Genomic DNA, 25,841 nt, shown 5'->3' on the forward strand with positions numbered 1-25,841 from the left:
CAGGTTATGAGGTCTCAGACCATAGGTTTTGGAACTGGGGGACAGCAAGATGCTTATGTGATCAGTGAAACAAGGAACATGGTTGAGTGCAAACGGAAGCTATAGGACAATGTAAGGTCGTACCATGAGAATATGAGGCTTACCTCTTCCTTGCAGTTCCCAGGTAATGTAAGGTTCTTTTCCCCATAATCTAAAATTCATCTTGGAGAGGACCAGGGGATGGGGTAATGAACTCTGAATCCTGGTCTAAGCCCTTCAAGTAGAAACTGTGTTACTTAAAGAGATATTTCCAGGGCTGGCCGAGTGGCTCAGTTGGTTAAGAGCTCGCGCAAGTGTGCGAGCTCTGAGGAACAGCGGTTCAATGCCCGGCCCGAGCTGAGTTGCCTCTGAGCTGCCAACAGGTGGCAGGATGGCTCAGCTAAAAAGAAAAAAAAGAAAAGAGATATTCCCATGCTGTTTAGTGGGTAGTAATAGGGTGGTGATGGTGATGGTGGTGGTGGTGGGGTGTGTGTGTGTGGGTGTGTGTGTGTGTGTGTGTGTGTGTGTGTAAGAGGGTGCTCATTAGGTAAGTCAGAGAAGTTATATATGGAGAAGCTACTTCTTTCTTTCTTTTTTTCCTAGTTGGGCATGCCAATTTTGTGATTCCCTCTACATATAATTGCCTCTTTTGGGGAGATTAAGGAAATGGACTGTAGTCATTGAACAGCTGTGGACCAGAAGAAGCATATGAAGATGCTACTTTGTACATACTTACTTCTCCAAGGAAAAGGCAAGAGAGAAAGAAAGGTGGACAAAGGTCACACAGGGGTTGGAGTCATGGATAAGGACCCCCAAAGGCTTGCAGCACCCAAGGAATGCTTCAGGAAGTATAAGAAGATTTCTTAGCTCTACAATTTGCTGTGGGGTTAGGTGAGTGCTGTGCAAGAGACCTTGTGATAAATGCTCTAAACACACAATCAAACCTATCATGTTCATGTCACCAAGCCGTTTGCCGTAAGAAGGCAGGGTTCTGATATAAAATGACTGCCCCCTGAAAGACCCCCCTGTCTGGTTCCCTAGCTTCTTGGTTTTATTTTTTATTATCCCCCCTCTCTTGCTCTTTTATTTCACCCTCCTCCACCACCACACACTGACTCAGTGGTTCAGCTCCTCTGACCCACAAGCCCAGTGAGTGGTGACCAGTACTTATACTATGTGATATATACCATGTTGAGATCTAACACAAACACAAAGGCACCGTCATCATAACATTAAATAAATAGAAAAGGGAGTTCTTGCTGAGAACAAGTAACAAATGGCTAGAGCCCCAAAGTAGCCAAGACCAGATGGACAGGATAGGCAGTGAAGAAAAGAGAAAAAGATAGCAAGGCAAAGAGCAATTCTAGGTCTACTAAGTAAGAGTTCAAATGCCAAAGAGGAGACTGAGTAGCTGATACCAGAAGGTGGAAAAAATTTCAATGCCCATTCACCTCCTTGGACGCCACTCTGCACATGCTCACATGTCAGATTTTAAAATGTTTTTCATTGTTCATTGCCAGGGATACTAACTTAACTCTCCTTCTGTAATGTGCTGCTCCCCATCCCTTGCTCCAACTCACAGGTCCCAATAGCCTTACTTACACTTTCCTGTTTTGCTTGTCCCCAGATCTCACACTCCCCATTTCTGCCCCAAATCCTAGCCTCTGTGCAAAGGTCAGTTTATTACTGTTAGCTTTGCTGGATATACCCCTGAGAATAAGGTATACATGCTACTTCCGGGCTGTTTTTATCACTGTTGTGTCATTGGAATTGACCCCTGGTCATTTGCAAAAGGTGAAGAAATTCACAGACTCAGCCTGAAATGAAGAGAACAAGGGAGTAAGTTTATTCAAGAAGAAAGATGCTTGCATAGAAGTTGCCGGGGCAGACAACTGCACGTAACTTTAGGTTAGCTTTTTCTTATATAGGAAAGAATAGGTAAATTTTTTTACAGCAGGAGATGTGACGTATAGACTGAGGTTATTCGATTGACATATGTTGGTTATATAACTATTGGGTTGTTGGAAAAGTCATGATGTATTTTTTCTATGTTTTCCATTGCAAAAATGCATCATGACTTTTCCAACAAACTAATAGTTTCGTTCTGCACATGCTCTTACCAAGAATGCATACAGAAAAACCCAAGGAGGGGCCAAGCCTTAATGTTCATTCCATTCTAATTGCATTATAATTAGGCTAGAGTTCAACTAATGGACAGAGTTTGGCAATTTGCGCATGTGTGAAGAACCAGTTAATACGAGTTGGATCTTATCGCCTCTTTTTATGAGGGTTTAGACATTTTAGATTTATTTCCAGAGGATGCGCCTGGGTGGTCCCTGGGGAGAGGATGCAGGCCTGGGCCCTTCAGGGTCACTTTTATTAGCCCCTTTCTGCCTCATCAATCACCAGGCAAGGCAAATCGTTCACACGGCCATCAAGAACATGATCTCCTCCAATTTTCCTCAGTAATTATGAGAGAGTTCAGAGTCAGATTATACACCAACCCAACATTGGGAAAAGATCAATAAATATTGACAGTCTCTGTACTAAGGATAAAACAATAGCCTAGTTTCCCTGCAGAAAGAAAGAGAGCAAACACGAAGCCTGTACTTTCTTTCCAGAGCTGTCAGTTTAGTTAGACAAACGAATACGTAAACAGATACTTTTAGTACAATATAGTACTGTATTTCCCCATGGATAGACACACCTTAATTTTGGGGCCTGAAATTTGCAAAAAATGTATTACGTGAAGTTATTGAACTCAAGTTTTATTCATCATAAAATTCATACAACTCCTCATTAGTTGTGGGAAATGCAAGTAAAAAAAATCTACAACCACTGTATAAGACACACCCAGCTTTCAGACCCCAAATTTTTCAAAAAACGGTGCATCTTATACATGGGGAAATACAGTAATTACAATGATGAAGAAAACTACAGAGCATTAGGGAGAGAGGGAGCATGAAAAATGTAGAGGGTTTCATTTAACCTAATCTAGTTCAGAAGGTCAGAGCAGACTTGCTGAAGAAAGCGTTGCTTTAGCAGACTTTTCTGTAAATGATGAGCACGTGGGTTTCTACTACAGGGCGTTTGTACATTCTGTTCTGCTTGGAAAACTTTTCTCCCAAGTCTTTGAGTAGGTGGTCATTTCTTAATCTTCATGTGTTTTTTTGTTTTGTTTTGTTTTTTTATTGGGGAACTGTACTTTTCCAGGACCCATCAGCTCTAAGTCAAGCAGTTGTTTCAATGTAGTTGTGGAAGGCGCAGCTCAGTGGCCCATGCGGGGATCGAACCGTCAAGTTTGGTGTTATGAGCACTGCGCTCTAACCACCTGAGCTAACCGGCCACCCCTTAACCTTCATGTTTTAATTTACACGTTGCATTTCCAGAGGGGCCTTCTCTGATGACCTTAGGGCCTCCTTTCTTACTCTCCTCCATAGTATTTGCTTATTTACTTGCTCGATATTATCTGCCCAACTCTGATATATGTTTCATGAGGATACAAATGTTGTCTATCTTCTTCACTGTTATAAAACCAGTATTTGTGGCATAATATAGAAATGACTGCTTGCTGTGTGAATGCATAAAGCATGACTGAAGCAGTGTAGTGTGCAAGGCGAGACGTGGTCTTAAATGTGGCAGCTGGGACAGGCAGAAGCCAAGTTATCAGGGATGCTCTGTTGGGTTAAATAATTGATCCTGAATGTAAAGAATTACTAACTTTTAAGCTGGGAGAGCTAGGATGAGAATCACACTTAAGAAAGGGCGCTTTGGCACCAGGAAGGGACTTAGGTGAGAAAGGCTAGAGAAAGAGGGTGGAACTTGTCTGGTCCTCCAGGCTTGGCTTTCAATCTCCCTTTGGAAGCTGCCCCAGGAAAATTGGCCAATCCCTTTTTTCTCCTGCCATTACTCCTTAAACACACACCTATTTTAGTTGACTGTTTGTATTTAAAAATTTTTTTGGGGGGTGGAGGTGATAAAAATGCTTTCTATCTTAATTTTTTTAACTAGTTCCAGGTGTACTAAGCAACGTCATAGGTGGACATTTACACCCCACATGAAGTGATAACCCCCCTTCTCCAATCTACTTCCCCTCTGACATCGTATAGAGCTGTTACAATTCAGTTGACCGTGCTTTACATCACATATTAAAATTACGCTGATGGGAACCACTTTGAGCACCACTTGTAATTGCAGAAGTCAAACATGACTTGTATTCATCTTTTGTTATCGGTATGTATTGACTATTATCATTTTAATACAGTTTTTTCCTTTCTTAAAATGTGTATACATTTTTTTGGCATCCTGTGTGTGTGTGTGTGTGTGTGTGTGTGTGTGTGTATTTAATTATAGTTGACATGCAATATTATTCTACTTCAGCTTCAGGTGTACAGGGCAGTGGTCAGGCATCTACACAGTCTATGAAGAGATCTCTCTGATAAGTGTATTTCAGTTTCAATCAAAGAATTATTATCACAGGTGATGTATTTCTGAAAATTTCTTCTAGGTCTACATTAAGAAATAAGAAAATATATGTATGTATATATATAGACACACATACAAAACAGAACATTATCTTCATAAAAATAAATTAACTTTCTCTTCTTCCTTTCTTTCTTTTTTTCTTTCTTTCAATAAAACAACCATGGAACTGAAAAGAGCATTAGAGATAACACAGTCAAGTGCTCTCCATTAGAAATACACTGCAATCCACATGTATAATTTTAAAAATTAAAAAAAAATTTACTAAAGTTTATTGAGGTGACAATTGGTAGTAAAGTTATATAGGTTTCAGGTGTACAATGCTGTAATACGTCATCTATATATCACATTGTGTGTTCACCAACCAGAGTCAGTTCTTCTTCCATCACTACCCACAAAAGATAAAAATAAACAGATACAATTAATTTTAATAATACATCTAAAATATTGTCATTTCAACATGTAATCAGTATAAAGATATAATGTGATATTTTATATTTTTGTGTTGGTGTGTATATCTATGAGCTCAAAACTTGATGTGTGTTTTATTTTATATTTTTTTCATTTTATTTTATTTTTTTAGCTGAGCCATTCTGCCACCTGTTGGCAGCTGAGCGGCAACTCAGCTCGGGCCAGGCATCGAACCGCTGTTGCTCAGAGCTTGCACTCTTGAGCGAGCCCTTAACCAACTAAGCCACTTGGCCGGCCTTTGATGTGTGTTTCAGAGTTAGGCCCATTCCAATTTGGACCAGCCCCACTTCAAGTTATCAATAGCCACATTTGGCCTGGGGTTGCTGTATTGGGAAGCACAGATAATGCCAAGCCCTGATTGTACAGATGGGGAAATGGGGAGATAAAGGACTCCAAGGGGGTAGTAAAGGCCCAACAACACAGCTAATTTTTTGTTTTGTTTTGTTTTGTTTTGTTTTGTCTTGTCTGGTAATCCAGGCAGTGAAAAGCAAGAGTAAAAAGGACTCACGGGGGCATTTTGTGTGGCCATTGATTTTGGCCTATTTGAAATGCCCCTGCATCTTCCTAGCTGACTCTTCCTCTGATGCACTCTTTCCAGTGTGACCCATGACCCTGGCCACCAGTTCCCCATCCTGGATGGCTTGGCCAAAGCAGAGCAATCTGTCTGGCACGTAAAGTTACTTTTTTGGGGTGGCTGCATATCAGCAAGGAAAAGGCAATTCCCTTGGTGCTAGCTGTCACTCAGGATTTGTAGAAACAATGATTTGCTGAGAAGAATATGCTGTGGGGGACTGACCGGACTTTCTATCTCAGGCTTTGGTGTAACAAACAGAAGTGTCAACGGCAAACAATTGAGCTACTGCTCCAGGATTTAAGATCGTTCCACAGCTTTTAGGCAGAGATGTTTTTGAACACCAGCTCACCGAGTGCACGTACATAGCCTTTCCCACACACATCCACACATACTTTCTTCTCTTTTACTGGCATGGAGAATTTATTACAGTGAAGCTCATTCTTGCCTCGAAATTACTGTTTGGGCCACTTTCCTGCAGTCACTACTCAGCCTCCCTATGGTTTCCACCTGGGAGGGTGAAGGCATCTATTCTTTAAAGCAAGAAAAATTAAAGAAATAAGAATAAAAGCATGCATGTCTACCTAGTTCCCCAAACTTTTTCTTAATATCATGGCATGTGTGGATATGATTTGTACAATTACACAGGAAGCTGGATGAGACTGGTGTTTAGGATATGGAGAGGTGTTGCTGAGAGAATCAATATATCAGATATACCTGTAACCCTTTTAGGACCAAATGATATTCTGTCATTGGTTGGAAAGCTCTGCTTAAAATACATATTAATATGTTGATTGATTCATTCATTCACTTATCCATGAATTCACTCAGCAAACATCTATTGAATGTCTATCACGTGCCAGGCACTGTTATATGTATGAGGGACACAACACTGAGAAAGTTAGAGAAGGCGTCCACTCTCATTGATCTAAGGTTCTAACAATGGAGGATGGAAAGTTGACTGGACAAATTAAATACAATAATTTCAAATATTAATAAATACTGTGAATCTTCTAAAAGATAATGTACTAGACAGTGACTAGACTTTGGACACGGGCAGGAAATTATTGTAGAAGTGCGGGGTTCCTCTCTGAGTAGGAAGATTTGAGCTGATTCTTGAAAGGTATGAGTGATGTGTGTTAATGACTTGGAAGAGAAATCTGACTCAGGAAAAAGGAACAGCAAACAATAAGGCAAGGATATATACAGAGGGTGCCCCCAAAAATGTATACACACTGTCAGACAGGAAAACTGTATTCAAATTGTAATACTCAATGTATACCGATGACAAAAGATGAATACAAGTCACGTTTGACTTCTGCAATGACAAGAGGTGCTCAAAGTAGTTCCCATCAGCGCCCAGACACTTCTAATTATGGCAAACTACTTACTGCTTGAGCAACGCTGACCAAAGTGTCCACTTGTATACATTTTCTTGGCATCCTGGTATATACCACATTTTCTTTATCTAATCGTCTATCGGAGGACACTTCAGTTGTTTCCATGTCTTGACCACTGTGAATAATGCTGCAATGAACATAGGGGTACATATACCTTTACAGATAAGTGTTTTCAGATTTGGAAGTTAGATACCCAGAACAGGGATTGCTGGGGCATAAAATTCTATTTTTAGCTTTTTGCGGCACCTCCATACTGTTTTCCATATTTGCTATACCAATTTACATTCCTGCCAGCAGTGCATGAGGGTTCCTTTTTCTCCACAGCCTCTCCATCGCTTGTTATTACTTGTCTTGATGATTTTGTTTTCTATTTCCCTAATAGCTAGTGAAGCTGAGCATGTTTTCATGTATCTGTTGGCCGTTCCAATACACTGCTTTTAAAAGTAGTAAGTTTTCCGTAACTGGTGTTCAAGAAGATGCTGGATAGCTTTTGGTGAAGATTGCAGTTAAGGGGAACCCTACACTAGGTTACACAGAGAAAAGAATCAGGGAAGCGCAGTAGAAGTAACTTGCAAAGCTAGAAATGTGCCTTTTGATCCAAGGGCAAATAATTTAAAAATTCTTATTGATTGATTGATTGATTGATTGATTGGTTGATTTTTTTCAGTTTATGGGCCATCTCTTAAAAATCACCTTGTGCTTGTTTAACATGCTGATTCCTGGCTTTTATCTTATATGTACTGTGTCAGAATTTCTAGGAGGAAGGCTAAAGATTCTAAGGTTTTATAATCTGTCCCTCAGGTGATGGTTATGAGGAATAAAATTTGAAAAACACTGCTCTATAAGAAAGTGAAGAGTGTATTTCAGCTATGAGTCAATTTTGCAAGTGTCGAAGTCTATTATAAAGTGCAATTGTGAGACCCACAGGACCTTCAGTAAATCATCTCTTTGTAGTTTTTGATCTGCATTGACCTGTCCTTGACCGTGCATTTCAGTTATGTGTGCCCTTGAATCCTTCCACACGGAGTAGCATTGTGTATTAAGTGTCATGTATTCAGAATTCTGTTTCAAATTTCTTTTGTTCTTGGAATTTTCTCAAGTTCCTTTCTAAGAGTTTAGGTTCTTACTACAGTAGATATAACAGCTAGTGTTCATCTAATAAGCAGGTTTAACCATCATTTTAATATCTGGTTTCTTTTGGAATGTGCCCTCTGAAGCCACGTAGTACTGGTGGGGCTTTAAGTCATATGTATCCTCAATTCCAGCCACAGAGAGGAGGTCATCACCCAGGTTTCAACAATGACAGTACTGTTACCACAATAACAGTAACTGTTCAGTAGCAAGTGTGTATCTCAAACTGGGACAGCTAGAATCTATACCAGCACTACTTTTCCAGTGACACCTAAATACATGGTCTGACAATTAGGTTCATGAACTTGTTGCAATGATGTTGTTAACCTTTTTTTAATATCAGGATTATTCATTATAAATTTGTACCAACTGGACAAACAGTTCACCAAGTTTACTATTTGGAAGTGCTGAAAAGGCTGCATGAAAAAGTGAGACGACCTGAACTTTTCACCAACAATTCATCGCTCTTGCATCACGACAATGCACCAGCTCCCACAGCACTATCTGTGAGGGAGTTTTTAGCCAGGAAACAAATGACTGTATTGGAACACCCTCCCTACTCACCTGATCTGGCCCAGAATGACTTCTTTCTTTACCGAAAGATAAAGGAAATATTGAAAGGAAGACATTTGGATAACATTCAGGACATCAAGGATAATCCGATGGCAGCTCTGATGGCCATTCCAGAAAAAGAGTTTCAAAATTGCTTTGAAGGGTGAACTAGGCACTGGGGCTGGTGCTTAGCTTCCTAAGGGAAGTAGTTCAAAGGTGACCATAGTGATATTCAGCAATGAGGGATGTAGCACTTTTTCTAGGATGAGTTCACAAACTTAATTGTCTGACCTTGTGTATACTCTCCTTCAGCTGAGAACACCAAGCTTCGGAAGAATGAATCTGAGGTTATCCGTGGCCTTCATGACATTCAAGCAGAAATAGAGATGAGGAGTGCTTGTCCCTCACCTCAAGTCTATGGAAAGGAGTTTCAAGAGGACCCCATGGATATCTTCATTTGTGTCCCTTCCAGTTTGGCCTACCGTATTTGCCGGCGTATAAGACGATTTTTTGGCCCTGAAAAATATGCCTCCAAGTGGGGGGTCGTCTTATATGCCTGGTACACTTCAGATAGACTGCCCATAGTGCTTGCCCCGTGCCATAGTGGCCTCCCGATGCCCGCCCACTTCATTCCACATACCGTTCAGGCATCAGCAGCGCTGCTGGGTGTATGCTCGGCTGTTATGCGATTTTGCTGTTATGCGATTTTACCACACTCGCAAAATTGCACACAGCCGACCATACACCCAGTATGATAGCGCAAAATCGCGAATCGCGATACCATACTGGGTGTATGGTCGGCTGTGTGCGATTTTGCGAGTGTGGTAAATTCGGGTTACCGTATATTTCTTTACATATGCATTGAAGATTCGCGATTTTGCGCTATCATGGTACCTGTTAGAATGTTGAAGAGCTCGCACTTGCGCACTAGTGAGGTCCCAGGGAGATGCTGATGCAAGGGTGGACCAGACTGCTATAGTGACAGGGCGGGCAAACAGGGAGCAGGGACCAATCAAATCAGGCTTTGTATACAGCCAACAGCCAACCACAATACTGCACCATTGTACAGTACAGCATAGAAAATGTCGACCAGTCAAACCCCTATCATCCCTATCATGGCACCAGCCAAAAGAAAGAAGTATGATGCAAATTTTAAACTGAAAGTTATAAACTTTGCTAAGGAAAATAATAATTGTGCTGCTGCAAGACAATATGGAGTAACAGAAAAGATGGTTCGGGACTGGAAATCAAATGAGAAAGCATTAAAGAGTATGCCAAGGGGTAAGTGTGCATTAAGAAGAGGCACCCCACACTGGCCAGAACTCGAAAAACATGTAGCAGACATGGTGGCTCAACATCGCCAAAACGGTTATGTGGTGACACGAAATACAATACGCTTGTTTGCACTTCAGTGGGCCAAAGCAAATCTGATATTGTTTTACCTTTTATTTGGTGTGTGGAAGGTGTGCGGAAGAGGGGGTAGTCTTATACGGTGAGTATATAACAAACTTTGTATTTTGAGTGGAAATGTTAGGGGGTCGTCTTATATGCCCAGTCGTCTTATACGCCGGCAAATACGGTAATTCTCATTCACACCAGAGAAATCGAAAGGGCATGAAACAAGTTAGCTACCCATTGTTGAGCCAAAAGAAAGACAGTTTCCTAGGGCTGCTTCTATTGCCTGAGTTTGTTGTGCGGATGCATGAGAGCTTCCTGTGGCTTTGAAGGGTCATGTCCATGTTATCTTTGGTTCCAAACAAGAGGGACACCAGTAGTAGTTACAGACCTTTGCAGAGAGAAATTGTAGGTGTTATTGATAGAACATGCCTAGGGGTTGAAAACAATATTATTCGAGACATCAACTCTACCCTTTCTACACCCAGTTCTTGCCCTTGAAGGTTGACCTTGATGTACTACATCAAAGGGCTCCCTTGCCCTTTGGCTCCCAGTCTGGTTTCCCAATGGGGATACACAGCAGCAGATCAGAGGGAAGGAGGAGATTAGGTCCGAATGTTTGTTTCCTGACTCTTTCCCTTCAAGGTCTCTCAGCCTGTCGTATCCTGTCTTGTTCCTCTTATACTGACATTCTCTATATGACCGTCTCCTCTTGGGTCCTGGTGACTACTCCTTCCCGTCATCCGTTCAGACCTACAGGTGGTAACTCTCGCTGTCACTGACCCCAGGTTCCTTCACTCTCCCTCATGGTCTGCCTATGTTCCACCTACAAATCTGTAAACAGTCCCTTTTATCATTATTTTTTTTTAGCTGAGCCATCCTGCCACCTGTTGCCAGCTCAGCGGCAGCTCAGCTCGGACCATGCATAGAAACGCTGTTGCTCAGAGCTCAAACTCTTGAGCGAGCTCTTAACCAACTGAGCCATTCGGCCGGCCCAACAGCCCCTTTTAAAGGAAACCTTCAGATTTTCTAGATTTGAGTGTATCAACTGTACCTTGTGGTAATCCAATGGATATAGCCCTCATCAAGGGAACTGCACACGAGAACCTCCAACAATGTGGCATGCCTGAGGAACTCACGGAATCACTCTACGAGAAAGGCAGCCTCAAGTACAGAGAAAGGCAGCCTTAGATCACCTAGTCAGTATTAGCCATGCAGCGATCGTCTTACTCCATTACATCTCCTTCCTCCCTTTGCTCCAACCCTACTTAGAATATAAACCTTAAATAACAAGTTGAGGGAAGAGGAGTAGAAAGACAAGGTAGGGAACATGCTGATAACACTAAGGTTGCCGGTTCGATCCCCGCATGGGCCACTGTGAGCTGCGCCCTCCCTAAAAGAGTCAACTATGCCATTGTAGCATGAAAGCAACATGTAACCAGTGACCATGGCTGTTCCCCAATAAAAAAAATAGCCATGGAGATTATTACATGGGACTGGATATTTTAATTTGTTCTCAGAGGACCTGTATTATATAAGAATGGTAAAAAAAAATCCTTTTTCTCCACAGCCTCTCCAACACTTGTTATTATTTGTCTTGTTGATGATAGCCATTCTAACTGGTGTGAGGTGATATCACATTGTGCTTTTTTAAAAATATTTTTATTAAAGATTTTTATTGCAGAATTGGGGGATGGGAACAGCGCTGGGGAATTTGGGAGGGGGAACAGACAAGTTGCTGTTCTTCAGTAGTTGTGGAGGATGTTGCTTCACTGGCCCGAGTTGGCACCATCATTGCGCTCTTCCCGGACTAGGCAGATCAGTTGCTGGATTCTGGACCGCTGCTCACTGCAGCTGTTGGCCGCTCATGCTGGCTGCTGGCTATACACGGTAGCCCATGGCAACCCACTGCCACAGGGGCTGAAGCCTATGCCGTCGCCCGGGACGCACGGCAGCCCAGCGCCAGGTTGAGCTGTTGTTCAGCATCTTAGCTGTGGAGGGCAGTGTCACTGGCCCTCATATGTGGGATCCGAACCGGGGCCCTCTGGCGTCCCAAGCCAGCTCTTAACCATCACGCCACTCGGCCGGCCCTCATTGTGTTTTTTATTTGCACACCATGGATGGATCTTGAGATTGATTATTATGCTAAGCAAAATAAGTCAGACAGAAAAAGTTGAGAACCGTATGATTTCACTAATTTGTGGTATAGAAAACTGAAGGCAACAAAGGAACAAGACAAACAAAGAAACAAAAACTCATAGACGCAGTCAATAGTTAAGTGGTTACCAGCGGGTAAGGGGGGGAGGGGGGTGGTAGCAGAGGGTAAAAGTGGTAGGATAAATGGTGATGGAAGGAGAACTGACTCTGGGTGGTGAACACACAATGTGATATATAGATGATGTATTACAGAATTGTACACCTGAAACCTATGTAACTTTACTAACCATTGTCACACCAATAAACTTTAATTAAGAAAAAAAAGTAAAAAAAAAAAAAAGAAAGATCCATGAGGCCCAACACTGTTTTGTTTTTGGTTTTTTTTTTCAGAGTGAATGAGGAACTAGCCAAACTAAATAAATGTAACGGTTCAATGAAAAGAATAAAATAATAATAAATGCACTTTATAATTACATTGTGGTTGTTCACGGCAATGGTTACATAAGTTACATGAAGCTGTATCTGCTTCTCAAATCAAATGAGAGTTTCAAATCCTCTTTGAGCAATCATGCCATGCTTTCTTTTACTAAGAGTTTACACTGCTGAACCACTACTGCTTACTAGATGAAGATACGTTTTAGATTGTCAAACAGTTATTACTTCTATGTCTGGGCTAATACATTATAAGTAGCATAAATGGGGTTTTCTTACCAAAATTCACTCCCATTTTTGGAGCTCTGACAACATATGAGAGTTGTCCTAATTCTATTTCTCAGACATAAATAGTTAGGTTCAGCATAATTTACCTGGGGTTCCTCATGATTGCAGCCTTGTGGTGTGGATTACAAAACATACTAGAGAAGAGCCAAAGTTATGACATGAAGATGATATGTAATATCACATTGCAGGGGTAGGGTAAGGATTGTATAAGAGAAGGAACTGTGAAATTGGTGGCTTGGAGAGTTCAACTTAGGAACGTGTAAAGTGTGGTTTTGGTTAGATGGGCTAGCCCAGGGGTTGGCAAACTTTTGAGATGGAAGAGCCAATCCTGTCCCTCACAACAACTTAAAAATTATTAGAGAGCCATAAAACAAATGAAATCACCATTATGTGAATAATATCCTTTAAAACTTTTATAAATGAAACTGATAGTTTCATTTTCATTTTCAATTTTACTTGAGCCACATGTATATACCCAAAGAGCTGCGTGTGGCTGCGAGCCGCAGTTTGCCGTCCCCTGGTCTAGAAAGTTTTATAAATAGGCAAAAGCACTGCCTTCTTATAGCAAATGTTTACCTAGTATGGCAAAAAGCGACACAACTTCCAAAAGCTGCTATTGATGGATGAATAGCAAGAAATCACAGATTTGTCAATCAGTGACATTCCTTCATTCACACTATATGGCTTGATAAACTTCTTCTCATGATGTAGGAGTTGAGAAAACCATTGACTTTTTGTTTTATTATTTCTATCATTTAGCCATATTCCACCGAGGACACATTGCATGAAGTCCTTAAGGCGGCAGCTGGCTGCACAGGTTTCCATACGGCAGTCTTCATGAGCTGCAGATCTTTTGGAACTAAGAATAACCAGATGCTTCATTATAATACAGGTACGCTCTGCTAAGATTCTTGCTTAGTAATTATAGTTAATAGAATTGGTTAATCAGAAGTAGCTGAATTGAAGGAAAATAATGCTCTGCACAAGTGTAGGTGCCTCTTTAAAGGATTTTAGCCTGATTTTTCTTTGTATTTTTCGTCTTTGATATTTGAATATATTTGCTGCATGGGTCTTCTATGGTTTTGAATTTTGTTATTTTCTCTGTATTCTAAGCTCTGGAAAGTATTGATTGACCCTCTGTTTCTGTTGCTCCTGCTCATCCTTTGTTGATTTCATATAGAATATGCATTTGTGTTTATTGATATTTTAATTGTCCATTTTGCAATCATGGAACTCTTTTATATAGCATGACCTTTGGACAACTAGAGTGTTTCTCAAGGTAATTTCTCAGGCTTGTAATCAGTCAGTCAATCAACAAACACACTTATGCAAACTCTCTAAGTGTGTACTCCTAAGTGAAAAAATTGGTGTTATAAATAATAGTGCTTTGATTTACTCATTGCAGTGGTATTTGTTGTGTAGTTTAATTATTAGCAGCTATTATATCCACTGACACATAAGGAAGAGGGCTTCACATCGGACATTTTGTTGCATTTTAAGTATACTCACATATATAAAAGGAATATGCCTATGTAAACTATATAAAGTATATGTATAAGTGAATACACATATATCCTTTTCATCAAGTATATTTTAGTCAGTTTCATTGAGATATAATTTCCATAATATGAATCCACTAATTTTAGCTGTACAATTCTATGAGTTTTGATAAAAGTATACAGCCGTTGGACCACCGCCACAATAAAAATGTCTGGTTCCATTAGCTTCCAAAATTCCCTCCTGACTTTTTGCAGTCATTCTCTTTCTCCCAATTCAAGTCCCTGGTAACCACAGATCTGCCTTCTGCGACTATAATTTTGCCATTTGTACAATTTCATATAAATGAAATCGTACCATGGTTAGAGTTTTGTGTTTGTCTTCTTGCACTTATATTGCTTTTGAGATTCAACCATATGGCTACATGTATCTCAGTAGCTCATTCTTTTTCATTTCTGAATCATATTCCATCATGATGAAATGCACAACTGATTTATGTATTCATTAATTGGGGAACATTCAAGTTTTTCCCAGTCTCGGGCTTACCTATTCACTTTGAACCATCTCTTTTAAATAAAAAGGTTTTAATTTAGAAAAAGTCCAAGGTATCAGTTTTTAATGTATCTTTCTTTTTTTTTCACTTTCCCAAACTTTATTAAAGAAAAAGCAATGATGATAAATCTCTTGAACATAAGTCAATTTTCTGGGATTCTTCCCTCGAAAATGTGACATTTGATTTCCAAACACATGCCAGAGCATACATGGTGCCCAATTGTACTAAGTAGGTGAGAGGCTGAAATCCTAAAATGTTCATCTTCCAACTTTCCCCAGTCTGTGGTCTGTCTTTGGATCAGCAATAATTGCCTGAACAGCTACTATGGCTTCATTAATTTTTCTCTGTAGCTCTCTGAGCTCTTCTATATGCAGCAATCACAGAATTTGAGCAGCTTCGTTAAGAACTGCATCTTGGGAAGAACTGGCTTGGGATGTCAGAGGGCCCTGGTTCGGATCCCACATATGAGGGCCAGTGATGCTGCCCTCTACAGCTAAGATGCTGAACAACAGCTCAACCTGGAGCTGGGCTGCCTTGGGTCGCCAACATCAGGCGTAGGCTGCAGTCCCTTGCTGCAGTGGGCTGCCCTAAGCTACCATGTGTAGCCAGAAGCCAGCGACTGATCTGCCTTGCCTGGGAAGAGCGTAGAGTTGGTGCCAGCTTGGGCCAGTGAAGCAACGTCCTCCACAACTAGACTGAAGAACAAACCAACAGCAACTTGTCTGTTCCCCTTCCCCCAATTCCCCAGCGCTGTTCCCCTCCCCCAATTCCCCAATAAAATCTTTAAAAAAAGAACTGCATCTCCTGTGTCAAAACCAAGAATATGCTTGTCTGAAGCAACAGGCAAGCCCTCTTTTGTTTGGTTTGCTTTAGCAACTGCATCCTGTGTCAGGTGCTTCTGGACCAAAATGTGAATTGCCTTAAACATTACCAGGTAATCATCATGACACTGAATCTGAAGAAGGTTAGCCACAGCCATTACAACAGCCTTAAAATCAGGATTATTTACATCCAAATTGATGAATGGCTCTGCGTTTTTAGCTGCATTGTCAGCATTTTTTGTATTACCAGTTACCAAGTCCTTGTATTTTTCAGCATTATCTCCATATTCAAGTCTAACAGCTAAACCAAGAAGGCAGTCAATTCCTTCTTGTCGATCTTGAATCTTGAAAGGACAACTAACATCTCTGAGATACTTTTCAAGGAAGTTGGACCACTCCCTGCTTTGGATGTTCCTTTTTTTTTTAAAGATTTTTTTTTTATTGGGGAATTGGGGAATGGGAATAGCACTGGGGAATTGGGGGAAGGTGAACAGACAAGTTGTCTTTTTGTTCTTCAGTCTAGTTGTGGAGGACGTTGTTTCACTGGCCCAAGCTGGCACCATCATGCGTTCTTCTCAAGCGAGGCAGATCAGTCACCGGCTTCTGGACGGCTGCTCACGGTGGCTGCTGGCCGCTCACGCTGGCTGCTGGCTACACATGGTAGCCCATGGCAACCCACTGCCACAGGGGCGGCAGCCCAGCTCCAGCACCTTAGCTGTAGAGGGCAGTGTCACTGGCCCTCATATGTGGGATCCGAACCAGGGTCCTCTGGCGTCCCAAGCCAGTTCTTAACCAATGCGCCACTCGGCTGGCCCTTTGGATGTTTCTTAAATTACCTCTGTCTTCAATCTTGTAGTGTCTGATTTTCTGGTCTTCAAGCCAAACAATAAAGTTTCTAAATTCTGTTTCATCTTTGTGGTTGAAGCCAGTAGGATTGTGGTAGTCAAGGGCGTCAGCTTGCGTTGGAACATAGTTCCCGCTTCTCGCTCTGGTCCCCATGTTTGTTTCTTTGTATATCTTTTCTAAGGAATGTTTGCCCTATCCATGATAACAGAGATTTTCTCCTATATATATTTCCCCTAGAAGTTTTAAACATATGATTCTTATATTTTAGTAATTGATACAATTCAATTTAATGTGGCTTGAAGTATGCATATATATATATATATAATATATGTGCATATGTATGTATATAGACATCTATATCTAGTTCTATATATACACATATATATGTATAAATATTTGCATAGAGATATCCAACTTTTTTCAGCTACTTTTTTGAAGGGAAAATCTTTTCCCGAATTAATTATCTTAGCAACTTTATCAAAAATAAATTGACCATGTATGTGTGATTCTATATCTAAAAACTCTCTTCTGTTCCGTTGATCCGTACACCTGTCTTTATGCCAATACTACACTATTTAGATTACGGTAGTTTTTAAGTAGGTCATGAAATTGGACAATATGAACTCTCCACCTTTCCTTTTGATTTTACAAATCGTTTTGGTTATTCTAGATCTTTTGCATTTGCACAGTTATTTTCTGATGAGCTTGTCAAATTCTGCAAAGGGAAAAAAACCCACCAACTGGGATTCTGTTTGGTCTGTTTGAATCTATTGGTCAATTTGAAGACAAGCCGATCTTGGAGACAAAGGCTGAATGACGTAATGGAAACAGTTGCAAAGGAATGTCAGAATCTGGTAGATTTTAGGATGTACAGAGTTGTGTGGAGCAGCATCTGGGTGATACGGGATACCCTGGGAAAAATGTACTCATTAAAAACCTAAGCAGTCATGTAGGGCGTGACTGGCTTACTCCTGCTGATCTTTTATTCCGAGGTGAATATTCAGTGCTAACAGTAGTTTCCTTCTTTTAGGCAACTGGAAATGATACATAGTTGGGTCCATTTTATAGTGATGTTACAAATGTGGGTTAGAATGTAAGCCATACCTATAGTACACGTAGCTTTATGGGCCTCCCTGAAATTCTGCTTGTCTTTGAAGGTAGGAAGCCTACCACCATGGTAAGCGCTAAATAAATGATGTTCCAAACCTTGGTTCACAATCACTGTGGAACAAAGAATGGCTGAAGGAAAGCATTAGATTTCATAGTCTGGTGCTTTATCTTGGTGTGGGTCATATGATACTGTACAATTCCTAGGGTCTCTAGCTATCGGAAGTCAGAGTCATAGACTGCACTTTCTTAAATACAAGTACACACAGGGGAAAGGAATCCTGCTATAACACAGAAGCCAGCTAGTGCCCTGCCTGCCTGAGATATAGAAATGGAAACGAGGGGATGTAATACGCGGTCTGACAATTAAGTTCACAAACTTGTTGCAATGATGTTGCTAATCTTTTTTGATATCAGAGGGATTATTCATTATGAATTTGTACCAAGTGGACACACAGTGGACACAAGTTTACTATTTGGAAGTGCTGAAAAGGCTGCATGAAAAAGTGAGACGACCTGAACTTTTCACCAGCAATTCATGGCTCTTGCATCACGACAATGCACCAGGTCCCACGGCACTGTCTGCGAGGGAGTTTTTAGCCAGGAAACAAATAACTGTATTGGAACACCCTCCCTACTCACCTGATCTGGCCCCCAATGACTTCTTTCTTTACTCGAAGATAAAGGAAACATTGAAAGGAAGACACTTTGATGACATTCAGGACATCAAGGGTAATACGACGACAGCTCAGATGGCCATTCCAGAAAAAAGTTACAAAATTGCTTTCAAGGGTGGACTAGGCACTGGTGTTGGTGCATAGCTTCCCAAGGGGAGTACTTGGAAGGTGACCATAGTGATATTCAGCAGTGAGGTATGGAGCACTTTCTCTAGGATGAGCTAGGGAACTTAATTGTCTTACCTTGTATATCTCTTACACACATTCTTCTAAAGGAAAAAGAAAAAAAAGAAAAAATACCAAGCTGATGGCCAAGTTCTCATTGTTGGCTGTGTCCTGATGAGCCATTCTTGAACCCGTCAAGAGTGGGGTTCAAATAAATTTTCCTCAGGCTGCTTTGGGCTACATACTATAATTTTCATAATAGAACTTTGGTTTTATGAAGGACACAGGTTGTGGAATGTAATACAAAGTTAAAAGAAAAGAGTTCCCACCAGCAGATGTGGTATTTCTTAAGCTTTTGAGTCCTGTAGACGTGTTTTAGAGTGAAGGGAATTGTGTATACTTAAACAGGGCATCTAAATCCCTCCAGGTAGAGCTTTCAGGTTTTGAACTTGCCCTTGGAGATTCAGGGCACTTTTTGGCAAAAAACAAATGTAGCCCTGATCAGCATGTAAAAGCTGGTAGGAAGAATCTCTGTAAGTAGGGACTAAGTTGATTCCTATGGTGGGTTGAATCATACCAGCTTGTACCACTAAGATTTGTCCAATAGGTTTCTGGGAGACCACGAGGGAAGTTGAGGCATATTGCTTTTGACTCTCAAAGATATGGTAGATCATAGCTCATCGCTGAAAGGGCCTAACATCAATATACAGGGAATCGAAAGCTGCAAATCAAGACCACGTGAATAACAAAACTTCTAACATTACTATGATTTATAACCCACAGGAAATATGGAATTCATTGGCATACATTCAAATTAGAATTTGATTTTAGTCAATCATACTGGACTGTGAGGCAAAATTGCTCCTTGATGTGAGCTGGTCATTATTAGGGATAGATTAACGATTACAGGGCCACATGCTGTGCTTCCAGTTATGTGATTCTGGCTTCATTGGCATTCTCTGCAGGGCAGCCTGGGACAGAACAGTCATCTGACCTGAATGCTCTTTTTTCAGCATTAGAATATTTAAGAAAGAAACATAAGGAGATATTCTGCAAGCTAATATGAAGACCCAGGATGTTCCTGGCCATTGACATTCTAAATGGCCACCAGTGGTGCCCTTTTGTGTAAGGAAACCACCTTGTTCAAAATTCCAAAGTGTAAAACAAATAGTGTTCAATTGCAACCGTATTATTTTCTTTTTAAGGTTTTGATTAAAATATAGCTAGCACACATATTAGTTTCAGGTATGCATCATAGTTATTCACCATTTATATACCTAAAGAAATGATTACTGTAAGTCCAGCAACCATCTGACACCGTACCACGCTATATCACAATATTATTGTCTATATTCTCTGTGCTGTATGTTACATCCCCATGGCTTATTTGTTTTATAATCTGGAAATTAGGACCTCTTGTCCTGTTACACCATTTTAGCTTCTTTTACAAAAATTTTCAATTACATTTGGCATGCAATATTATTTTATATTAATTTCAGGTGTACCGCGTAGTGGTTAGACATTTATATAATTTAAGAAGTGATCCCCTTGATAAGTTTAGTATCAACCTGACACTGTACACAATTATTACCATATTATTGACTACGAGGTCTGACAATTAAGTTCACAAACTTGTCTCAACGATGTTGCTAACCTTTTTTGATATCGGAGGGATTATTCACTATGAATTTGTACCACCTCAACAAACAGTGAACCAAATTTACTATTTGGAAGTGCTGAACAGGCTGCGTGAAAAGGTTAGATGACCTGAACATTTTGCCAACAATTCATGGCTCTTGAATCACGACAGTGCATCAGCTCCCATGGGACAGTCTGTGACGGAGGACCGTAGTGCAGCAATGAGGTATGTAGCACTTTTTATAGGATGAGTTTGCGGACTTAATTGTCAGACCGGCGTACATTCACTATGGCTTTACTTTACATCCCCATGACTATTTTGTAACTACCAATTTGTACTTCTTAATCCCTTCACCTTTTTCACCGCCGCCCTGAAACCCCTCTCCCATCTGGCAGCCATCAAAATGTTCTTTGTATCTTAGTTTGTTCCTGTTTTATTTCTTTGTTAATTTTGTTCTTTAAATTCCACATTTAAGTGAAATCACATTGCATCTGTCTTTATGTGTCTGACATACATCACTCAGCACAGGACCCCCCAGGTCCATCCATGCCACCGCAGATGGCGAGAACCCATTCCCTTCCCTGGCCGAGCAATGTTCCGTTGTATATATGTTACCACCTCCTCTGTATCCATCCTTCTATCAACAGGCACCCAGGCTGCCTTCCCATCTTGGCCATTGTAATGAACGCAGGAGGAAATGTTGGAATTTATTAGGATTGCTTTCTTACTAGTTACTAGTTCTACTGCTGGCTCTGCTCCATATTCTGCTTCCCTCTCTCTCATCTTATTTTTCAGCTTCCACTTGAACCACAGGATGCCTCTTCTTATGAGCTTTTCAGCTTGTCCTCTATTTTATCATCAATCCCCCCTCTTCTTATTCAGTCACACGTGAGACCTCATCCATCTGATTATCCATTGTCTTTATAGAAAATTCCTGCTTTTTGAATTGCTAAAGCTGCGTTGGATTTGATGTTGGATAAATCTGGTTTTAGTTAGTCCATTGCAGTTGGTCTTTGGCATGCCAGTTAATCTTTCTGAACCTTACCTCAGTTTCCTCATAGGTAATACGGAGATTAATAACACCTCCCTGAAGAGTTATTCAGATAAATCTGGAAAGAATCATACAAGTATAAGCAATTACTATGTTTTTACTCCCACTGCTGTAATATTTGTCCTTTCTAAGAATTTATCACTTTTTTTTGGTTTTGTTTTGTAGTTGGCTTGTTATTTCTGCCTCTTCAATTAGACTCTAATGCCGAGAGGACAGACACTGTGAATTTTAGTTCACCACTGTCTACCCAGCATCTGTCATGGAGCTGACCCAGATCAGATGCTCCGTAAATATTTGAATGAAACTATCATCACCAAGGACAGCAACTGCGTTTTCATAGCAAACAGCACAGTCCTCGATTTCATGTTTGTAGAACTTCATACTAACTAATACTTGAGAAATACAGCTCCAGTGCGTTCTTACTCAAGCACCTCTGTTTTCTTTGCAGTGACATTTCATAAGCATCCTGGTAACTGAGCCTGAGAGAGCCAGGAAAATGTGTGTGTCCATGATAAATGTGCTTGTAGAAGGAGAGTAATAATAGGCTCCATTCCTTTAACTGCCCATCTCCAATATCAGTGGATAGAAATGCATCAGAGAATACATATCTACTCTATTGCTGTTACAACTAAGCTATTATGTTTAGGAAATTCAATCTGGCAGTCCAAACCTGCAGCTGATTTTTGTATGGTGTCCTAAGATATACTTATCTAGAAATTAGCTATTGTACCACTTCCTGCAGCCTGCCAGTTACGATTGCACTGGAGGACAAATGGAGGACATTGGCACCGGAATTCCTCCATTACACTGGCTATTAGAACAAATAGAGACAGAATTCCAGTGCACAGTGCTTACTGAGATCATTTTCCCAGCAAGGAAATCCCAGCTAAAACAGAGTGAATGTCAAACTCGTGAATGCCATGCTGCAAAGATCTCTGTCATGAAGGGAAAAAACCAGATGCTTTACATTTTGGACAATGCACTATACTAATTTTTATGTATGTCATTTTTTTTTCTTCTTCTCTCTGCCTCCACATACCACTCCATTTGGTATTTTCTTTTTAGCTGAGCCATCCTGCCACCTGTTGGCAGCTCAGTGGCTGCTCAGCTTGGGCCGGGACTCGAACTGCTGTTGCTCAGAGCTCACACTCTTGAGCGAGCTCTTAACCAATTGAGCCACTCTGCCGGCCCGTCCACTTGGTATTTTCTTAAGTGTGGTTGCTTGGCTGACTTTTGTCAAATGAGTCACCTGTGGATGAAGAAGTTTCAATGAAAGCACTCATACTGTGAGCTGACAGAATCTGGCCCCTGCTAGGTAGGCATTTGATAGATCTTTAGTTAATTGAGGAACAATGATGCCCAGGGTTCTTTCCAGGGGAAGCAGCTTCAAAAGCCTGACTTGTTAGCACCCCACATAGTTGATCTCTCATGGGTATAGCCACACTCACCAAGGTCATAGAAAACGAGGTCTAAATTAGAATATCAGGTATAGGTATTTGTCATGTTATATGACACTATTGAGGCACCAAAGCTCTTAAGTCCTTTAGTGGACACATATTTTAGGTACACCTATGGGACAAGTCACATCAAATTCAGAAGTGTACATGGTTCGCATGGAATCAGAAGAAGGGGTTTAGCTAAGTAGCTGGATTGGGTTTGAGCTTATCACTGCAATAGAAATACAGCTACCATTGGTACCTTTCTTGGACCTGGGCAGCCTCTCTCCTGAACAAGCCTTGAATTAACACCCATAAGTTTTCCTTGATAACTGTATTGGTTATCTATGGGTGCATAACAAACTCTACAACAAAGTAGCTTAAAACAACACACAATTTCACAGCTTCCACGTGCCAAGAGTCTGAGCACGAGTTACTTAGGTCATCCCATGGCTGCAAACCATGTGTTGGCTGAGCTGGGTTTCTTTTTAGAACTTAGGGTCCTCTTCCAGACTCCCATGATTGTGGCAAAGCAGTTCTTGAAGTTGTAGGAGTGAGTTCCCCTTTACTTTTTACTTTTAAAAAAATTTTTTATTGGGGAATTGGGGAAGGGGAACAGTGTTGGGGAATTGGGGAAGGGGAACAGCCAAGTTGTTGTCCTTCAATCTTAGGACAACAACTGGAGGGCACAGCTAGCTCAGCTCCAGGTCCAGTTGTGCCGCTCAGTTCAAGGTGCTGTGTTCAATTAGTTGCGGGTGGGCGTAATCACAATCTCATGCGGGAGTTGAACTGGCAACCTTGTTGTTAAGAGCACATGCTCTATCTCCTGAGCTACCCGGGCAGCAGCTCAGCTCAAGGTGCCAAGTTCAATCTTTAGTTGCAGGCGGGCGTAGACCACCATCGAAGAGGCAACCTTGTTGTTGGAGCGCATGCTCTTACCAGCTGAGCCATCCTGCCACCTGTTGGCAGCTCAGCGGCAGCTCAGCTTGGGCACAGCTCACTGGCTCATGTGGGAATCGAACCAGTGAACCTGTTGCTCAGAGCTCGTGCTCTTAACCTAACTCTTAACCAACTGAGCCACCAGGCTGGCCCCTGTTCAAGTTCTTAAATCTCATCCACATGAATCTGAATCCTGATTTTGACTTCCAAATTCACTAGCTGTGTGACCTTGGAAAAGTCATTTGCTTGCTCTAAGCCTCAGATGCCTTATCTGTAAAATGGGAGTGGTAAAAAGGGTACTTTAATCACTAGTCACACAAAAATTCATTAAATTTATGCATGGAACATGATTAGCATATGCCAGGCACATTGCAGGTGTTCAATTTGCGTAGCTATTATTATTTGATGGTGTGGCTGACTCACCTTCCTTCTGAAAGTGAAAACTTGCAATCATTGCATTAATTACCTCTTCTGTTTCTTTAAGGAGTCTTTGTAGATGGCAGATGTTTCCTCTCAAAGGTTGTTTTAGAGTTATATAGCTTAACTCACAGAACATAATCTCGTGTCCAAGTCCTAGATCTAGAGGAAGATAGTAGGCGATTCATGTTTGCATTCAAAACACATACATAGTGAGATCTGCCATTCTAATGGTATTGCTATCACCTAGCTGCCCAGAAGCATCATAGTCAGGCAAGGTTGACAGCCTCTAGCTGGTTTTTCACTATTTGTTCACAACATGAGTTCTTATTTTTATCTCAGCCTCGTATAAGTGTACTGATTGTTTGTGTGGATGTGAAAGAAATTTCCTCCCAACATACTAATTGATTTTTCCCCCTATACTCACTGTCTCCAGGTCAGGCCATATGAAAAACTAGCCTGACTTATCAACAATATTAAATCTTGCTGTATTGAAATCGTTCAAAAAGCTGTTGCACTCAGATCAATATTCTGCTCAAATGTACGGCAGAAGTTTTTCACCCTGTGAAAGTCAATTTTTAAACACTTAACAAAGTATAAATTTCTTTCAGAGCTATTGCGTAGCAGTGATATTCCCTTGCGTGGGTCCTTAGTAAATACTTATTGACTGACAGAGTTTTTGATTGTGTGAGGAAGGTCATACTGAAAAAAAACACAACAAATTTCTTTCAATACCTATATTCCAGACATCCTTCTTGGCTGCACCTCATGTAGGAATCTCTCTACAGAGGCTGTAAGTGTGACAGGTAAATCAGCATGATGGGAAGGTATCTGAGACCTGGGCTCTTGGTTCAGTTTGGCTGCCCCATAGCTGGATGAAATTAGGGAAGATTTCTGAATCTCTAAGTAAAGTTCAGTTTCTTGTTCTATAAAATGAGAAAAATGCTTCTTGACCCACTGGTTCAGATTATTGTGAAACTTAAATGATAACAAGTCTGTGAAGTTCTTTGCAGATGGTAAGATACTGTACTAGGACTGACAATTAAGTTTATGAACTTGTTACAATGATGTTGCAAACCTTTTTTGATATCAGAGGGGTTATTCATTATGAATTTGTACCAAGTGGATGCTCAGTGAACCAAGTTTACTATTTGGAAGGGCTGAAAAGGCTGCATGAAAAAGTTAGACCACCTGAACTTTATCCAACAACTCGCACGGTGCTGTCTGTGAGGGAGTTTTTAGCCAGGAAACAAATAACCGTATTGGTACACCCTCCCTACTCACCTGATCTGGCCCCCAATGACTTCTTTCTTTACCCGAAAATAAAGGAAATATGGAAAGGAAGACATTTTGATGACATTCAGGACATCGAGGGTAATACAATGACAGTTCGGATGGCCATTCCAGAAAAAGAATTCCAAAATTGCTTTGAAGGGTGGACTAGGTGCTGGTGTCAGTGCATACCTTCCCAAGGGGAGTACATCGAAGGTGATCGTAGTGATATTCAGCAATGAGGTATGTAGCACTTTTTCTAGGATAAGTTCGTGAATGTAATTGTCTGCTGTCGTATCTTACTATCTGTACTAAGCTGCTACTGATGAAGATAATGGAAGAGCACCAGAGAAGTCATGATGATTTTAGGGAGCTTTCAATAAATGGTATAAATGCTCATTTCAATAAATGGTATAAATGGTTAAGTGATTTGTCCCTAGCAAAACGAAATGATGGTAGAGCTAGCCGATATCATTTCAGCCATGCACACCTTACATAAGCATATATTCTGGTTGTTCATCCAT

General features: G+C 40.9%; 1 pseudogene; it reads right to left on the reverse strand.

Moving 5' to 3' along the window:
• Window positions 1-15,055: 15,055 nt before the first annotated feature.
• LOC109384834 (UPF0568 protein C14orf166-like) lies at window positions 15,056-16,711 on the reverse strand (annotated as a pseudogene).
• Window positions 16,712-25,841: the final 9,130 nt, after the last annotated feature.

Source organism: Hipposideros armiger, unplaced genomic scaffold (assembly GCF_001890085.2).
Source record: "Hipposideros armiger isolate ML-2016 unplaced genomic scaffold, ASM189008v1 scaffold_103, whole genome shotgun sequence".
NCBI classification, from domain to species: domain Eukaryota; kingdom Metazoa; phylum Chordata; class Mammalia; order Chiroptera; family Hipposideridae; genus Hipposideros; species Hipposideros armiger.